This window comes from Piliocolobus tephrosceles, chromosome 16 (assembly GCF_002776525.5).
Source record: "Piliocolobus tephrosceles isolate RC106 chromosome 16, ASM277652v3, whole genome shotgun sequence".
Lineage (NCBI taxonomy): Eukaryota > Metazoa > Chordata > Mammalia > Primates > Cercopithecidae > Piliocolobus > Piliocolobus tephrosceles.
In genome coordinates this window covers 58,033,128-58,050,921 of record NC_045449.1, presented here as the reverse complement: position 1 = coordinate 58,050,921, position 17,794 = coordinate 58,033,128, and the positions used below count along the sequence as shown (strand labels likewise).

At 43.1% G+C, this 17,794-nt stretch overlaps 1 protein-coding gene across 3 annotated transcripts in view; it reads left to right on the top strand.

Moving 5' to 3' along the window:
• TEX2 (testis expressed 2) overlaps positions 1-17,794 on the top strand; it is a 117,224-nt gene that overhangs the window by 25,587 nt on the left and 73,843 nt on the right. The gene's annotated exons all lie outside the window — the stretch shown is intronic.

Below are 17,794 nucleotides of genomic sequence, written 5' to 3'. Positions count from 1 at the left end.
GACCTGGTGGGAGGTAATTGAATCATAGAGGTGGTTACCCTCATGCTGTTCTTGTGATAGTGAGTTCTCACAAGAGCTGATGGTTTTATAAGGGGCTTCCCCCTTTGCTTGGCACTCATTCTCTCTCCTGCTGCCCTGTGAAGAGGTGCCTCCTGCCGTGATTGTAAGTTTCCTGAGGCCTCCCCAGCCATGTGAAACTGTGAGTCAATTAAACCTTTTCTCTATAAATTTCCAAGTCTTGCGTATTCCTTCATAGCAGCATGAGAACGGACTAATACACTGGTTTAAATTAGAATGTCAAAATTTAAAGAATTTTTATCTTGAATAGTAGATGGAATTAACTTTATCTTGAAAGATATATTTTAAAAAGTTGAACTTACACAGATAGTTTTGAAATGGTCTTCTTTTATTTTTATTTATTTATTTATTTATTTATTTTGAGACAGAGTCTCGCACTGTCACCCAGGCTGGAGTGCAGTGGCACGATCATGGCTCACGCACCCTCCACCTCCAGGGTCAAGTGATTCTCCTGCCTCAGCCTCTTGAGTAGCTGGGATTACAGGCACCCGCTACCATGCCCAGCTAATCTTTGTGTTTTTAGAAGAGACAGGATTTCACCATGTTGACCAGGCTGGTCTCGAACTCTTGACATCATGTTTCTCCCACCTTGGCCTCCCAAAGTGTTAGGATTACAGGCATGAACCACCGCACTTGGCCGAAATTGTTTTATTATAGATATTGCTTATGCAGTTTTATTAGAAATTCATGACTTTCAACAATGATGAAAATACTTCATCGTTCAACAAATTCTTTTTCTGCTGGTTGTAGGTTATTTGTAAGGAACTGTTAGTCTCCTATCTGGGTGGACATGTAGTAGTTTCAGTTACTGAACTAGAACTTTAAACACCTTTCTGATACACTGGGAGGTCACCAAGTATCTCAGAATAAAATGTCCCAAACTGAACCTACCATGTTCTCTGAAACCCAGCCCTTCTCAAATTCCCAGACTTGGTGAATGGGAGCCTGTCCTTGCAGTCTTGTAGCCCAAAGCCTAGGGTTTAAGAACACCTTCCTTACTCCCATGTGCAGCCTATCAAGTTCCATGCATTTCATCTCCTAATCTCAAATCCCTTCATCCATCTCCACAGCTACACCCCTAGTCCTTGCTACCATTGTCTCTCACTTAAAATGTTGTTAGAGTCTAACTGACCTTCCTGAACCCCTTCTTGCCTCTTTCCAGTTTATTTTCCACACTACAGCCAGAATAAGCTTTTCAAAATACGCATCTGGTCACCTTCATACCTGTCTGCAGACCGCATACAATAAGCCTTCACTCGTTCCTCCTTGCCCTTAGGATAAAGACTAGATCTTCAATGTGGCCTTCAAGGCCCTGCACGACCCGGCCCTTGCCCCAATACTCTCTCATACTGTGTGTGTCATACTCACTCCCCAGAAGCTGCTTCAGATTCCCCCATGAGGCTCTGCGCCTGCCTCAGGCCCTTGCTCTTACCTTTCTCTTTTCTTCCTTTCTCTTTTCTGGAATGCCCATGCTGCCATTACTTAGCCAGCTCGACTCATCCTGGAGATGTCAGCCCAATGCCCACTTGCTCAGGGGTCCCTTCTGTGATTAATACGAAAACGGATCAGGTTTCCCTGCTGGCTGTGATCTCTTGATGCCCTTCACATCACTTCCTAGTTCTTGCATTGATTATGTGATTTTCTTGCTCCTCACCCCTCTCTAAGCTCCCTGAGGTCAATCTGAGTACTGCACCACTTTGCAAATTATAAGACAGGAAACAAGTCCGGAATATTCAATCATTGCCTCCACTCTCAGAGCTCAAATTTCATTGTGTCCAACGATCAAGATTTGGCTTACATTTAAATGTTTGTGCAAACAGAGCTTTAACAGTGAATAAATTGTCAAATTAAGAGAGCCATAGATCTGTAGCTAACTCCAAATGTTTGTGTGCATAATAAATTGAGGGAAAAATAAGAGTTTATCTTTAGGTGTTATTCTGTATTGTAGTGAATTGTTCTTCGGTATCCATAGATTAGTTCTAGGATCCCCCATGTATACCAAAATCGGAGAATGCTCAAGTCTCTTGTATAAAATGGTGTTGTATTTGCATATAACCTATGCACATCCTCCCATATACTTTATTTTTAAGTTAATTAATTTTTTGAGACAGGGTCTTGCTCTGTCGCTCAGCCTGGAGTGCAGTGTCAACTTGGGCTCAGGTGATCCTTCCCATTCAGCCTCCAAGTAGCTGGGACTACAGGCATGAGCCACCACACCCAGCTAATTTTTAAAACTTTTTGTAGAGACGGGGTCTCACCGTGTTGCTCAGGCTGGTCTCAAACTCCTGGAGTTTAAGTGATCCTCCTGCCTCAGCCTCCCAAGTGCTGGGATTACACTGGGCCCAGCCCTCATGTATACTTTAAATAATCTCTAGATTACCTGTAATATCTAATAGGATGTAAATACTGTGTAAATAGCTGTTATACTGTGTATTGTTTTTAAAATTTGTATTTTTTTTTAGTTTTTTTTTCCCCTGAATATTTTCGATCTGTAGTTAGTTGAATCTGTGGATGTGGAACCTGTGGGTATGGAGGGCCAGCTGCACCTTGAGCCGTTTAGATTGCTATTTCAAGGAGGAGTTTACGTAGGGAAAAATCTGTGTAGCAGCTGCCTGAGGTGGCCAGTGTAAAGGGGAAGACAGAGTCATCAACAAAGTCCCCAGGTAACAATAATGTGGATGAACATTTGCTACAGATGGAATTTCATAGGAAAGTTCATCTGATATAGCTTGTTTGTGTCTCGGTAAAGTCCTAGGCTAATGTAACCAACTTCCCTAAAGATGGAAATATGTTCCCGTAGCACTCAAAAAGGGATGTGCAGAATTTGGGAGTTGTTACGATTTTATTACTGGTAGTAGAACATTTACTTACATATAGCAATGAATTAGAGGAGGAGAATAGAATGGGTCGTACTCAGGGATGATCTAGGCCTGCTGGGTTTCTTTTTGCTATAAACTGTGGTTTACTATCTTGTAAGAAAGTCTTCACACTATGGAACATGTGTACCCCTAAAATGTGGGGAAAAAGAGATCAGCCTGTTACTGTGTCTATATAGAAAGAAGTAGACATAAGAGACTCCATTTTGTTCTGTATTTGAGATGCCGTTAATCTGTGACCCACCCCCAACCTTGTCCTTGCAAGAGACTTGTGCTGTGGTGACTCAAGGCTTAATGGATTTTGGGCTGTGCAGGATGTGCTCTGTTAAACAAGTGCCTGAAGGCAGCTTGCTGGTTAAAGGTCATCACTATTCTCTTAATCTCAAGTACCCAGGGACACGTACAAGGCCAAAGGTCATAGGGACCTCTGCCTAGGAAAGCTAGGTATTGTCAAAGGTTTCTCCCCATGTGATAGTCTGAAATAGGGCCTCGTGGGAAGAGAAGGACCTGATCGTCCCCCAGCCCGACACCCGTGAAGGGTCTGTGCTGAGGAGGACTAGTACAAGAGGAAAGAAGGCCTTTTGGCGGATGTTGGCAGTTAAGATAGAGAAAAGCATCTGTCTCCTGCCCGTTCCTGGGCAATGGAACATCTCTGTGTAAAACCCGATTGTATGCTGTGTTTACTGAGATAGGAGAAAACCGCCTTACGGCAAAAGGTGGGACTTGCTGGAACAATGCTGCTAAAAGGTTTATGGAGGCCGGGCGTGGTGGCTCAAGCCTGTAATCTCAGCACTTTGGGAGGCCGAGACGGGCGGATCACGAGGTCAGGAGATCGAGACCATCCTGGTGAACATGGTGAAACACCATCTCTACTAAAAAAAAATACAAAAAATTAGCTGGGCGAGGTGGCGGGCGCCTGTAGTCCTAGCTACTCAGGAGGCTGAGGCAGGAGAATGGCATAAACCCGGGAGGCGGAGCTTGCAGTGAGCCGAGATCGCGCCACTGCACTCCAGCCTGGGCGACAGAGCAAGACTCTGTCTCAAAAAAAAAAAAAAAAAAAAAAAGGGTTTATGGAGATGTTTGCATATGCATATCAAGACACAGCATTTTCCTTTGAACTTATTCATGTCACAGAGATCTTTATCCATTTGTCTTACTGCTAATTTTCTCCCTACAATGATCCTATTGTCCTGCCACTCCCTTATCTTTAAGATGGTGAAGATAATTATCAATAAATACTAGCACCGGTCCCCTGGGCCCACTTTTTTCTTTCTCTATACTTTGTCTCCGTATCTCATTTCTTTTGTCAAGTCTCTCATTCCACCTAACGAGAAATGCCCACAGGTGTGGAGGGGCAGGCCACCCCTTCACTAATAGGCAGCTTTTTACCCCAAACAAGTTTTGAGGGGCCTATCACAATAGACAAAAGTGCTTTATAGCCTGGTCTGTGAATTACCGTGACTTTTTAAAAGCACCTCTCAGTGCTTGCCTGAGTTGTCTTTAGACTCAAGGTCCCCCAGAATCGAGTTCCCCACGGGTAAATAGGGTGAAGGTCTTTGTCTTTCCAGTGATGTGCTCAGTAAATACTGAGTAGATGGAACACTTTCTTGGAACACAGAGCACCTGTAGAAAGCTTCTGTTGCCTCCAGATTGGTTTGGCAATGGAAATATCCACATGAGGCAGTGCTGCCCAGTGGTTAAGAGGATGGCCTTGGAGCCTGAGTCCTAGCTTTGCTAGTTAGTAGCTTTGTTACCTTGGTGAGTTGCCTAAACCACTTTCTTTTTGTGTATTAAATGTGGAAATGATGATAGTACCTACCCGGCAGAATTGTGAGGCTTAGATGGGATAGTGTTATGATGTTGGTAAAGTGCTTAGCTAGAGGGCTGGCAGTCAGAAACGTTGATGGTTGTTCTCGTTGGTTCAGGGTCCCTCTGATACATCTTCACAGATCAGGACTGCGTTTGACTTGGATCTCTATGGCCCTTTTTTCCAAGAAGAATTCCTGCCGCTTTACTGAACTGGGTCATGTGCTGCCCAGTATCTAAAGGTGTTCTTTACCACAGGAATTAAAATGGCAATCATAATGTTTTTGGAGAAAAAAAGAATACCTGTATTTTCTGAAGAAATAAATGACCATTATATCTTTGTATTTAAATCAAGTAACTGCGAAATCAATAGAAGCTTTTGAGAACAAGTAGTAATATTTCTTGGTGTAATTTACTCCATCATAAAGATCCATGGGGAGAGAGCAGTGTGGTTAATTATGATGTTCTTGTGCTGTCACTGCCTAAATTGACAGTGTATGAAGTGCCATCCCATTTATTCTTTCTCCCAACAAGCTGAGGGGTGGAGTTTTACCATCATGGTCCTCATTCGACAGATCCAGACCCAGTGAGGCTGCTCCTGAGCTGGTGTTTTTTCCCCGTTAGCCTCAGCTGTCAGCTGCACCGTGGAGGATGATTTCGGATGTTGAGTTATCTGAGTGGTATTTAATGGGCTCCTAATTGCACATGGATGGCCAGAAAGTTCTGCTCCTGTTTTGGTGTTTTGCTTTGGCAGACAGTGCTCTCTGAGACTCCCATAAGCTGAAAGAAAAAAAACCCAACAACAAACTCAACACTAATCATCTGGAAAGGGCAGGATACTGCTGTTAGGCAGTTATTAGACCTGTGAACAGAAAAACATCAAGATCACAATTTTACAACGTTTGTTTCTTTGAAATGTGAAATGGAACCCCAATACAGCTATCAGGTTTATAGCACCTCCAGAATTAGATTAGGCAATTTGGTTCCATGCTGTGTACTTGTATTTCTGGTTATGAAATGCTCCTTGTGCTTATTTTCCCCAGTCTGCCAAGAAACACTTTTTTCTTGTTCCTTTATGCATTCACGTTTCTTTTTTATTCCACTTGCCTTTCTTCCTTACCCCTCATTTCTGCCTTGTGCTCTGCTTTTGGCCTTTAGACAGCAATGGAACAGACCTTCAGGAATGGGCGTCCATGGAGGCCCTGGCAGGGGCCAGCTCTGTACCTAGGATCTGAGTTGGGGGGGTTAGGACCAGGTCCCAGGAGACAAGGCCACAACTCAAGGGCAAACAGTGCAGGCACATGTAGTGAAGATCGGGAGCAGGACACGGTCTGATTGTGCCCTGTGTCTGTGGAAGCAGCTGCCCATTTCTGATTCCTCATTTAAAATATCTGAAGTAGTTGATTGACCTTGATAGAGACTGGCCCTTCTTTGATGTAGTTACATAGCAATAGCCTGTTAGAAAGCACTTGCCTCTAACATGGTGCCTTGTAAGGTAGGTGTAGACTATATTAACTAGTTATTGGTGCCAGGGAATAACTGATACTATATCTCCACCTGAGTTCCTCGTGATTCCATTGTCTCTTTCTGCATATGCACGTGTGTGTCTTTTTTTGTTGTTGTTGTTTTGAGATAGAGTCTCACTCTGTCACCCAGGCTGGAGTGCAGTGGTGCTATCTCTGCTCACCGCAACCTCCACCCTCCGAGTTCAAGCGATTCTCCTGCCTCAGCCTCCCAAGTAGCTGGGATTACAGGCACCTGCCACCACGCCCGGCTAATTTTTGTATTTTTAGTAGAGATGGGGTTTTACCATCTTGGCCAGGCTGGTCTTGAACTCCTGACCTTGTGATCCCCCTGCCTCAGCCTCCCAAAATGCTGGGATTACAGGTGTGAGCCACTGCGCCCAGCCGCAGGTGTGTTTTTAAAGTAAGTGTAATGCATTTTTAATGGTCCAAGTTGTTTTACACCAGTGAATCTCAGTTCCAGAGTGGGCCCTGGGGCATGGCGTGTGTGTGTGTTTGGGGGTGGGGGAGCTGTGGGTGTGGTTGTGCGCATATAGGTTTATGATGACTGGGGAATTAAAAAAATGTCTTCCGGGCCGGGCGCGGTGGCTCAAGCCTGTAATCCCAGCACTTTGGGAGGCCGAGACGGGCGGATCACGAGGTCAGGAGATCGAGACCATCCTGGCTAACACGGTGAAACCCCGTCTCTACTAAAAAAAAAAAAAAAAACAACAAAAAACTAGCTGGGCGAGGTGGCAGGCGCCTGTAGTCCCAGCTACTTGGGAGGCTGAGGCAGGAGAATGGCGTAAACCCGGGAGGCGGAGCTTGCAGTGAGCTGAGATCCGGCCACTGCACTCCAGCCCGGGCGACAGAGCGAGACTCCGTCTCAAAAAAAAAAAAAAAAAAAAAAAAAGTCTTCCAATCCATCAGTTGTGAAACTCCTCAATCATGATAAACCTGGAGATGGATAGGGGTGGGCTGGGTCATTTGTGTGTTGAAGATGTTTCCTAGGATTTTCTGGTACACTAACCCTTCCCTCAATCCCAAATGCCTCTGCCCTTTTAGAACTGTGATTAAGAAGGTAATGATTAGGGATGATCACTTGTCTCACCAGCAGTCTGCTAGGTGGGGCTGACCTGGGCTCCTGTCATCTGCAAAGGAACCCATGGGAGCCAGGGGCCATTTTCAGCATTTGAAAAGGCTTAATTGAAACTATGCATTTACCCAGGATGAGAATACAAAAGCCACCCAAACCATCAAGTTTCCTTGCTTTTGTTTGGAATTGCATTTCTGTATGGAAGGTTTTATGCTGACTCAATGTTCTGATTGGCTGTGGGTGACATAATAGGAGTTTCTGACACAGGATTGGTCTAACTGTAGACACTGTTACTAGAGCTGGTACCAGGTCTCACTTTCCACTACCTTTAGAATGAGGTTGACCTTGAATGTGAGTGCCCTTGACTATCGAAATTAAGCCACTGTTTGTTTCTTGCTTGTCAGCTATGCTTATTATCATACCTGCGGCAGTGACTTGATTTTATAATGTCATTATGAACCCCTTATAAATATGGATTGTTGATTAAAATTTGGATCAGCAATGAAATGGAAGACTAATACACAGAATTAATCAGTTTACTGGTAAACAGTGTAAGACTGTTCAAAAACATGTGGCCAACATGGGGAGGGGACAGAAAAAAAGGAGGTTGATGAAACTACAGATCGTATCCACAGCTCTCATTTAAAAACGATCCTTTTAATCAGCTTTTCACTGAAATCAAACAACAACAACTCTTTCACAACGAAACACCAACTATTAATACTTAGTCTTTCTAAGCCTCCTAGGATCCTGTTGTGTTCATTTACCTAGGTGATGTACATCATCCTAAATTCTGCCTTTTCATTTTATATTACGATGTATATGTACAATACATATTTTTACATTGTCATTGTGTTTGTCATTCTTAATGGTCACAGCTGCCTGAACTAAACCTAAAGTCAATCAGGACAGTCTGGTGCTGGTGATTAGAGAAGGCTGGAAACAAGCTGTCTGTTTGATCCCAGATAACGTGCCGGTGAGTCCACAGGCTGAGTCGGCATGGATAAAAAGATGTACTCACACCTGCTGTGGATGCCGATAATAGTAACTTACATATGTTAAGTGTTATGTCTTAATTCTCCCAGCAGCTCCTATGAGATAGGCACTATTATCTGCATTATATGTGAGGAAAAAGAGGCCTTTTGCCGTAACTTGTCCGGGGTGACACACTGATAAGAGGTGGAACTGGAATCCAAAGCTGGGTCTGTTTAATTTCAGAGTTTTATTTCTTAACCAGGTTTTCTATGCAATTGTGTTGCACCCCAGTACGTATTCAGTTGTCACCTCCCTTCAGAGATCTAACCGCCTTCCACCTTAATAATGACAAATACGTCTATTAATATGCATTAAAGTGACAGAAGCTTAATACTGAAACAAGATAGAGTGGATGCTGCCGGTGAACAGGAGCCCCAGAGACGGTCCTGTCCACATGGGGCTTTGTTAGTTTTCCTAGGGCAGAGTGGTGTGAAGGGCCAGCCTGCATTCCGTCTCTTCTTTGGTTCTGTCTTTTAGTCATCCTCGAAGTTCTTCAGACTTGAATGGGCACAACAGTGACCACACAGGGTTGCCTGAAGCACATATACGGTACTTGGTGGGAGACTCAAGATTCTCAGTGAGGCTGAGAGGTGGTGCTTGGAGTGATGTTTGTGCAGAGTGAGAACTAATGAAGCACTGGGATAGAGAGCCCCATGGAGTTCAGCCCCCTCACAGCCAGAGCAGGAGCAGCCTCGGAGTCACCTTCTGTACTGCTTGGCAGTAGGTGGTGGAAGGATAGGGGCTGCTGAGGACGGGTTGACGCCTGTCTTCTGTTGCCCGAGCACAGGCAGGTGCGGCTGATCTGCAGCTCATTCTCGTAGGTTGGAAACTCTCCACCTAATGGCCAGCAAACATAAGGGATGTTTCTACAGCTGGGCTAAGCAAGACAAGTCTGGAAAGTCTAGAAGTACTTGTTAATGGGAGATGAGCTGTTTCAATACTATTTGAAAAATATTTTGACTTAATTGCCTTAGGCACGTTAGTCAGCTGACATGCACTCTGGTTTCCTTTGCTTGACTTTAACAGTTGCCAAGAATTTCTCTTGTTACAAAAGAGAAAAGTAGGACTCTAAGTATGTTCTGTTCCATGGAAATTGAATCATAGACTCATAGAATTTAGAGCCTTCTGGGAAATTCCTTGAAGACAATAGAGGAAGGTTCCCTCAGTTTACAGCAGAACCCCAGGCTCAGGGAGGTGAAGTGGGAAGCTCTGTCACTGTCATTTGAGGGCCATTTGAGGGCTGTGGTCCTCCGTGGAGCTCCTCCCTCTGCTGCCTCATGGCCTCATTTGGTCTGTATTTTCAATGACTAATTACTAACTGAACAATTGTCTGAATCCCAATCATCTCATCACTGTGCAATCCTTTCTTGGCATGATCCACAACAGAGGTAGAGTTGAGTGGGGAATGTTCCCCTTCAGGGCCTACAGGCAAGTGGTTCTCCTCAGGGAACCATGGGGTGGCCAGCCCAGCCGGCCAGGTCAGGACCATGCCTGTGCCAAGGAACTGGTATCTCTTAACCTTGCCAGTTTTAAACATGGCTCTGGGTTTCTTACCTCTGTTCCTTTTCTTCTGCTCTGTCTTCCACTTAGACTGTTCTCTCCACTTTGTCTTGGCAGGGCACTTTGTCAGGTCTCCATGGGCCAGCTCACACGGGGCCCCTGGGAAACCTTCCACCATGCCTTCTCTTATTTCTCCCATCAATTCCTATTTTCCTCAGTCCCATTCTTTCCCCTACACACACGTGTGCACACATACATGCACATATACATGTGCACACATGCATGCACACATCTTAAACCTGGTTTTTAAAAAATTATCTTCTTTGGGCCTCAGATGCCTTACCTATAAATAAAATTCTGATGTAAGATTACACTTGGCAAATTTACTGCCCTATATCAAGGTTAAGTCTGCTGATGCCTGTGTGAAAAGTAGTGTTTTTGGCTGGGGGAAATGGCTAATTTTTTTGAGTTCGCAAAGAGTTTTCTCAGTTTTTGAAGAATTAATCTGAAATACCTTCCTCACATGGAGAAGCTGAACGGCCAGTGATCAACCTAGATGGAAGCTAGGTTGTCTAATTTACTAATATGATTTGAAAGGAATAAATTCAATTGCTTTACAGTTTATTATAGCTAGAAAATACAGAGAAATGATTGTCCGTATCAGTCAGTTTTTCCAAAGTTAAAATTTAGATCCTTGTATGGGAAACAGAGCAATATGTGTGTTATATACACTTTGGTCAGTGTTTTCTAAAAAGATTTCAAAGACAAATGTTTTTATGCTGATGGAATGGGAAGGCTTCCTCAGGAAGCTATAAAACCCAGACTCCATAAAGAAAAAGATAGAGAGCTTCAACATCTCAAAATGTAAAACTTCGTATATTTAAAAAAAAAGCAAAAACCCATACTATTAAAAGGCAAGTCAGAGATGGAAGGAAATATCTGGAACACACACAATGGACAAAGTATTAACTATCCTTGATAAAGAAGTGAATAACAAAAGTCCTTGGGCAAGAAATATGAATGACCAGTTAACAGAAGAAGAGAAGCAAATGAAGGAAAAGTATGAAGTGACTATCAAAGCATTGAGATACCTTTTCCCTGCCCATTGAATGGGCACAAATTTAAAATAATATTCATTCTTGACCAGAGTTCAAGACTGGTCATTCATTCTTGACTACAGGTGCCCACCACCATGCCCAGCCAACTTTTTGTATTTTTAGTAGAGGCGGGGTTTCACCGTGTTAGCCAGGATGGTCTCGATCTCCTGACTTCCTGATCTGCCCACCTCAGTCTTCCAAAGTACTGAGATTACAGATGTTAGTCACCGCACCCGGCCCATTATTATGTTTTATAAACCTCCACAGGCCTTGTATACTTGTGCTGAACCTGGTTTTCAATGAGTTACTGTGAATTGAATTTGATTTTGTTATTTGAACCGTCTAGCAATCTATAAGCAAAATTCTACTTGTGTTGGTGCTTTCAAACCCCCTTTTCCTCTGGGATGTGGCACCCTTCCCAGAGTGGGCTTTCTTCATGGCAGGTAAAAGGTCTGTGCCGTGGTGGAAGAGAGTGGACATGCTAGTTTCTTAGTCTAAACCCTGTGCTGTATTGGTAGTGGTGCAGGACCCTGCTGAGTTGAAAGAGATGGTGAGTAGGGGCCTGGGAACCTAACAACTAATTGCAAAGGATTTCGAAGTTTCTTGCCAGTACTGAAGATACAGTCTTGTCTTTTTCTTTTCTTTAAATGAAACTAAGGCTAGAGCTAGTTCATTATCTACAATGTAATATTGATTTTTGTTTGTGAGGTGGAGTATTAACAGATTAGAATGGCTGCTGGCAATTCTCAGCTGCTTCATTGAATTTAAATGAATCAAGGGATAGCTATTAAGATGTACTTGAGATTTGTAGGCTAAATCAGACCTTCCTGCCCTGGTTGGTTTTGACCAGATTCACTGTTTGCTCTGTGGCATCAAGGCAGAAAAATACAGAATCTTGTAGCCTTTTCCCTCCTTTTTACAAAACCAACTCCTATTAAAAAATGCACAGGTAAGAGGTATTAAGACATCCTCTGCAATAGAATGCAGCTTGCCTTTTTTCCTGTGCCAGGAGCTTTTGGATTGAAACTGTTGACTGACATAGCCCAAGCTAGCAGATGGTACTCATACATCAGATGTCCAAATGCAAGCTTGTTCAGAGGCAGCAAATGCCTAACAGGCTGAATTTTACAAAGACAAAGAGTGTTAATAATGACCTTGAAGGATTAGGAATGGTCTCGAGAAAGGAAGCACACTCCACACCAGGCTTGCCCCTTCAGATGCTGTGTTACCTGCCTTGGCCTCCTGGCCAACATGGTGAAACCCCATCTCTACTAAAAATAGAAAACATTAGCCAGGTGTTGTGGCAGGCGCTTGTAATCCCAGCTACTCTGGAGGCTGAGGCAGGAGAATTGCTTCAACCTGGGAACTGGAGGTTGCAGTGAGCTGAGATTGCTCCATTGCCCTCCAGCCTGAGCAATAAGAGTGAAACTCCATCTCAAAAAAAAAAAAAAAAAAAAAGATGCTGTGTTACCATGCTCACTGTATCTGGAGGCTAGTTCCATTTTCAATGAAATTTGCCTTCTTCCCTCCTTGCCTTACCCTGTCTCTCATTCCTTCCTCCAGTACTTCCTCTAATCTAGTATATGAATTAGAAGTAAATAATGTTAATTATTTTACACTACTATTTGGCCTAGTGTGTTTGCTATGAACAAACAAGTGTTGTTGATAATTGAGTGGCCTGGAAGGAACCATCTTCTCTTTTTATGGCTCTGATTCTAGGACCCCAGGATTGAATTGTTTCAAGGACAGATAGAGCTAGGAAGGGCAGTTATTAGTAGAAAATGAGACCAAAGAAAAAAAGTAAAAAAAAAAAAAAAAAAAAAAAAAAGCCAGATTTGGTGAGGTTATTATCTTGGAAGTAATAAATGCTAATATTGTGTCTCGAAATGGCTCTTCATTTTTTTATTATACAGTCTGATTTATTGTCGATTGGTTTTTCACGGCCTAATTAATGATGATGACCTTTTTGGGTGACTAGAAAGCAACTCAACTTCATTGCTGTTTTGTATGCTCACTCTGACTCCACTGATACAGAGCGCAGTTGGCTCCCATTTGAGGCCTTTGTTTTGTATGAGTTCAAGTTAGAAGGCAGCTACTCATTTGTAAACTAGGTAGAACAGAATCCTGCATAAATTCTGGAGAGAGAAGCCCTTATTAGAGGCTTTCTCAGTCTTAGTGGGAGAGATGACCTTCTTCATAGGGATAGCAACCTTAAGGGAGGATTCTGGCAGAGTCCTTAGGAAGGACCCATCAGCAGAAGAGTTTGAGATATCCTGCTTTCTGGAAACATACCTGATCAAGGCTAAGGTTTAGAGAGCATTTGGCTCTAAATAGCCTCCCCCACACCAGCCCCCTCCTCCCCACCAAATGTATGTGAGCATAAATACATTTACATCTATTCTCTTAGAACTTAACCACACTGTAGTGTAAACTCTAAAGAACAATGTGAGGTTTTTGAATAGAATTGTTTTAGTTGGCATAAGTAGTTCAGAATATTATTTCTTTGTAGTTTTGAAGAGTGAAATCTTTTAAAATTTTATATTATTTATTTTTTAAAAAATAGTGATGGGTTTCCTGTGTTGACCAGGCTGGTCTCAAACTCCTAGCCTTAAGCAGTCCTCCCATCTTGACCTCAATTTTTGCCTTTTTTTTTTTTTTTTTTTGAGTTGGAGTCTCGCTCTCTTGCCAGACTGGAGTGCAGTGGCGCGATCTCAGCTCACTGCAACCTATGACTCCCAGGTTCAAGCGATTCTCCTGCCTCAGCCTCCCGAGTAGCTGGGATTACAGGCCCCCACCACCACTCCCAGCTAATTTTTGTATTTTTAGTAGAGATGGGTTTCCCCAGGTTGGCCAGGATGGTCTCAATCTCTTGACCTCGTGATCTGCCCACCTCAGCCTCCCAAAGTGCTGGGATTACAGGCGTGAGCCACCGCGCCTAGCCAGTTTTTGCTTTTTTAAATGTAACTAACCTGCACATATACTGGCCTTCACATTTTATTTTTAATTATGGTAAAATGCATATAGCAAAAGTTTACCATTTTAACCATTTTTAAGTTCAGTAGTGTTAAGTATATTCACACTGTTGTACAACCAATCTCCAGAACTTTTTCATCTTACAAAACTGAAATTCTGTATCCGTTAAACAACATCTCCCCATTTCCTCCTCTGCCAGCCCGTGGTAATCTTCATTCCAGTTTCTGTTTCTATGAATTTGGCTACTTTAGATACCTCTTGTAAGTGGAATCATACAGTATTTGTCTTTATGTGACTAGTCAGCTTGTTTCACTTAGCCTAATGTCCTCAAGGTGCATCCATGTAGTAGCATGTGACAGGATTTCCTTCCTTTTAAGGCTGAATAATACTCCCTTGTGTTTGTCCATTCATCTGTCAGTGGACACTTGGGTGGCGTCTACCTCTTGGCTATTGTCCAAAATGCCACGTGAACATGGGTGTGCAAATATCTTTTTGAGACACTGCTTTCAATTCTTTTGGATATATAACAAACAACTTGACACCTTTAAATATACCCAGAAGTGGGATTGGAGGATTATATGGTAGTTCTATTTTTAACTTTTTGAGAAACTTCCATACCAGTTGTACCATTTTACAGTCTTGTCAATAGTGCACAAATGCTCTAATCTCTGTACAACCTTGCCAACACTTCTTTTCTTCTTCTTTTTTGATTGTAGCCATCCTATTGGATGTGGGTGATATCTCATTGTGGTTTTAATTGCATTTTCCTAATAACTAGTGATGTGGAGCATCTGTGCATGTGCTTGTTGGCCATTTGTATGTCTTTTTGGAGAATTGTCTCTTCAAGTCCTTTGCCCATTTTTTAAAAAATGTAATTTAATTTTAAGTTCCAGGATACGTGTGCAGGACGTACCTATGTTAACAAACATAGATAAATGTGTGCCATGCTGGTTTGCTGCACCTATCAACCTAGGTGTTAACCCCCACATGCATTAGCTATTTATCCTGATGCTCTCCCTCTTCCCACCCCCTGTCCCCTGCCCCCTGCCCCCTGACAGGCCCCAATGTGTGTGATTCCTTTCTCTGTGTCCATGTGTTCTCATTGTTCAGGTCCTACTTACAAGTAAGAGCATGCGGTGTTTTGTGTTCTGTTCCTGTGTTTGCTGAGGATAGTGGCTTCCAGCTCCATCCATGTCCCTGCAAAGGACATGATCTCATTTCCTTTGATGGCTGCATAGTTTTCCATGGTGTACGTGTGCCGCATTTTTTTTAGTCCAGTCTATCATTGATGGGCATTTGGGTTGATTCTGTGTCTTTGCTATTGTGAATAATGCTGCAGTGAACATTTGTGCGCATGTATCTTTATAAGAGAATGATTTATATTCCTTTGGGTATATACCTAGTAATGGCATTGCTGGGTCAACTGGTATTTCTGGTTCTAGGTCTTTGAGAAATTGCCACACTATCTTCCACAGTGGTTGAACTAATTTATATTCCCACCAACAGTGTGTAAGTGTTCCTAGTTCTCCACAGTCTCACCAGCATCTGTTTTCTCTCGACTTTTTAGTAATTGCCATCTGACTGGTGTGAGATGGTATCTCATTGTGGTTTTGATTTGCATTTCTCTAATGATCAATGGTGTTTAGCTTTTTTTTCATATGTTTTTTGGCTGCATAAATGTCCTTTGAGAAGTGTCTGTTCATGTCCTTTGCCCATTTTTTAATGGGGTTTTTTTCTTGTACATTTGTCTAAGTTCCTTGTAGATTCTGGATATTAGACCTTTGTCAGATGGATAGATTACAAAAATTTTCTCCCATTCTCTAGGTTGCCTGTTCACTCTGATGGTAGTTTCTTTTGCTGTGCAGAAGCTCTTTAGTTTAATTAGATTCCATTTGTCAGTTTTTGCTTTTGTTGCAATTGCTTTTGATGTTTTCATCATGAAATCTTTGTCTGTGCCTATGTCATGAATGGTATTGCCTAGATTTTCTTCTAGGGTTTTTATAGTTTTGGGGTTTTCCATTTAAGTCTTTAATCCGTCTTAATTTTTGTATAAGGTGTCAAGTTGTTATTCGAGTTCTTTATAGTTTTTGGATATTAACCCCTTATCAGATAAATGATTTGCAGATATTTTCTTCCCCTCCATAGGCCACCCGCATTCCTTGGCTCATGCTCCTTCCTCTCATTATTTTGATGTCTGCTTCTGTTTCTCTTACATCGCCTTCTCTGAGTTTCTGACTTCCTCTTATCTTTTAAGGGCACTTGTGATTACATTGGGCCCACCCAGGCAATCCAGGATAATCTTTCCATCTCAATCATATCTGCAAAATCTCTGTTGCCATGGGAAGTATCAGATTCACAGGTTTTAGGGACTAGGATGTGGACATCTCTGAGTGGGGGAGGGGAGGAGCATTACCTGCATACCACGTCCCTTATCTCCCCTGCCTGCCTTCACGGGAACTAGACTTATCTCTTTAGTGACTTAAGTCAATTTAGACTGTTCCTCATGTTTTCTTTTCCTTTCCAACCTTCCATCTGGTCCTATTGTTTCATTCTTTTCCTTCTCTTTCCATCTGCCTTTTCTTGCCAGCTCCACATCCACTCCTCTAGGTTAGGCATTTCTTACCTCATGCTTAGGCTGCCAGAATAGCCTTAAAACTGGTCTGCTTGCCTGTGATTCTCCCTATAGATATTTTATTTTATTTTAGAGACAGAGTTTCACTCTATTGCCCAGGCTGCAGTGCAGTGGCCCAATCTCAGTTTACCGCAGCCTCCTTCTCCCGGTTTCAAGCAGTTCTTGTGCCTCAGCCTCCTGAGTAGCTTGAATTACAGGCATGCGCCACCACGCCAAGCTAATTTTTGTATTTTTAGTAGAGATGAGGTTTTGCCATGTTGGCCAGGCTGGTCTCGAACTCCTGACCTCAAGGGATCCACCCACCTCAGCCTCCCAAAGTGCTGGGATTACAGACGTGAGCCACCATGCCTGGCCTCCCTGTAGATATTTTAAACTCATCTTGATGCATACCTGTAAAAACAAGTCTATGCCTGATAATTCCATTATCCGAAGTCCTTATTTTTCTGTCATGTTCTATTTCTGCTGGTCCTTATTCTTGTTTCCTCATCTGCTTGGTTACCTTTGGTTATGTTCTTACCATTCCTTGTATTTGAGAAAATATTTCTAGGAATAACTTGAGGCTTCAGATGAAAGTGCTTTGCTTTTGTGGGGAGATAATTTCTTCTGCCAGGTCCCTGGAGATATTTCTGGTCCAAGACCACCTTGAAAGCTCATGGTTGAGATTCCCTGGTTCTTTCAGAGGAGGCAAACCTAGGCCTCCAGTCTAAGTGAGGCCTGGTTTGCTTCTGGTTCAGCTGTTACCAGGTAGTTGTAGTCCTTTGGAGTCCTGGCTCCTTGAGGAAGAGTCTCCAGTTGGTGTTCCACGCTGGCCAGCCCTGGATGTTGACTTCTGCTCAGGAGGCTGTTAAAGTGAAAGGCCGCCAGGTGTGGTGGCTCATGCCTGTAATCCCAGCACTTTGGGAGGCCAAGATGGGTGGATCATAAGGTCAGGAGTTCAAGACCAGCCTGGCCAATACGGTGAAACCCCATTTCTACTAAAAATACAAAAATTAGCCAGGTGTGGTGGCGGGCGCCTGTAGTCCCAGCTACTTGGGAGCCAGAGGCAGGAGAATCACTTGAACCCGTGAGGCGGAGGTTGCAATGAGCTGAGATTGTGCCACTGCACTCCAGCCTGGGTGACAGAGCCAGATTATGTCTTTAAAAAAAAAAAAAAAGGCCGGGCGCGGTGGCTCAAGCCTGTAATCCCAGCACTTTGGGAG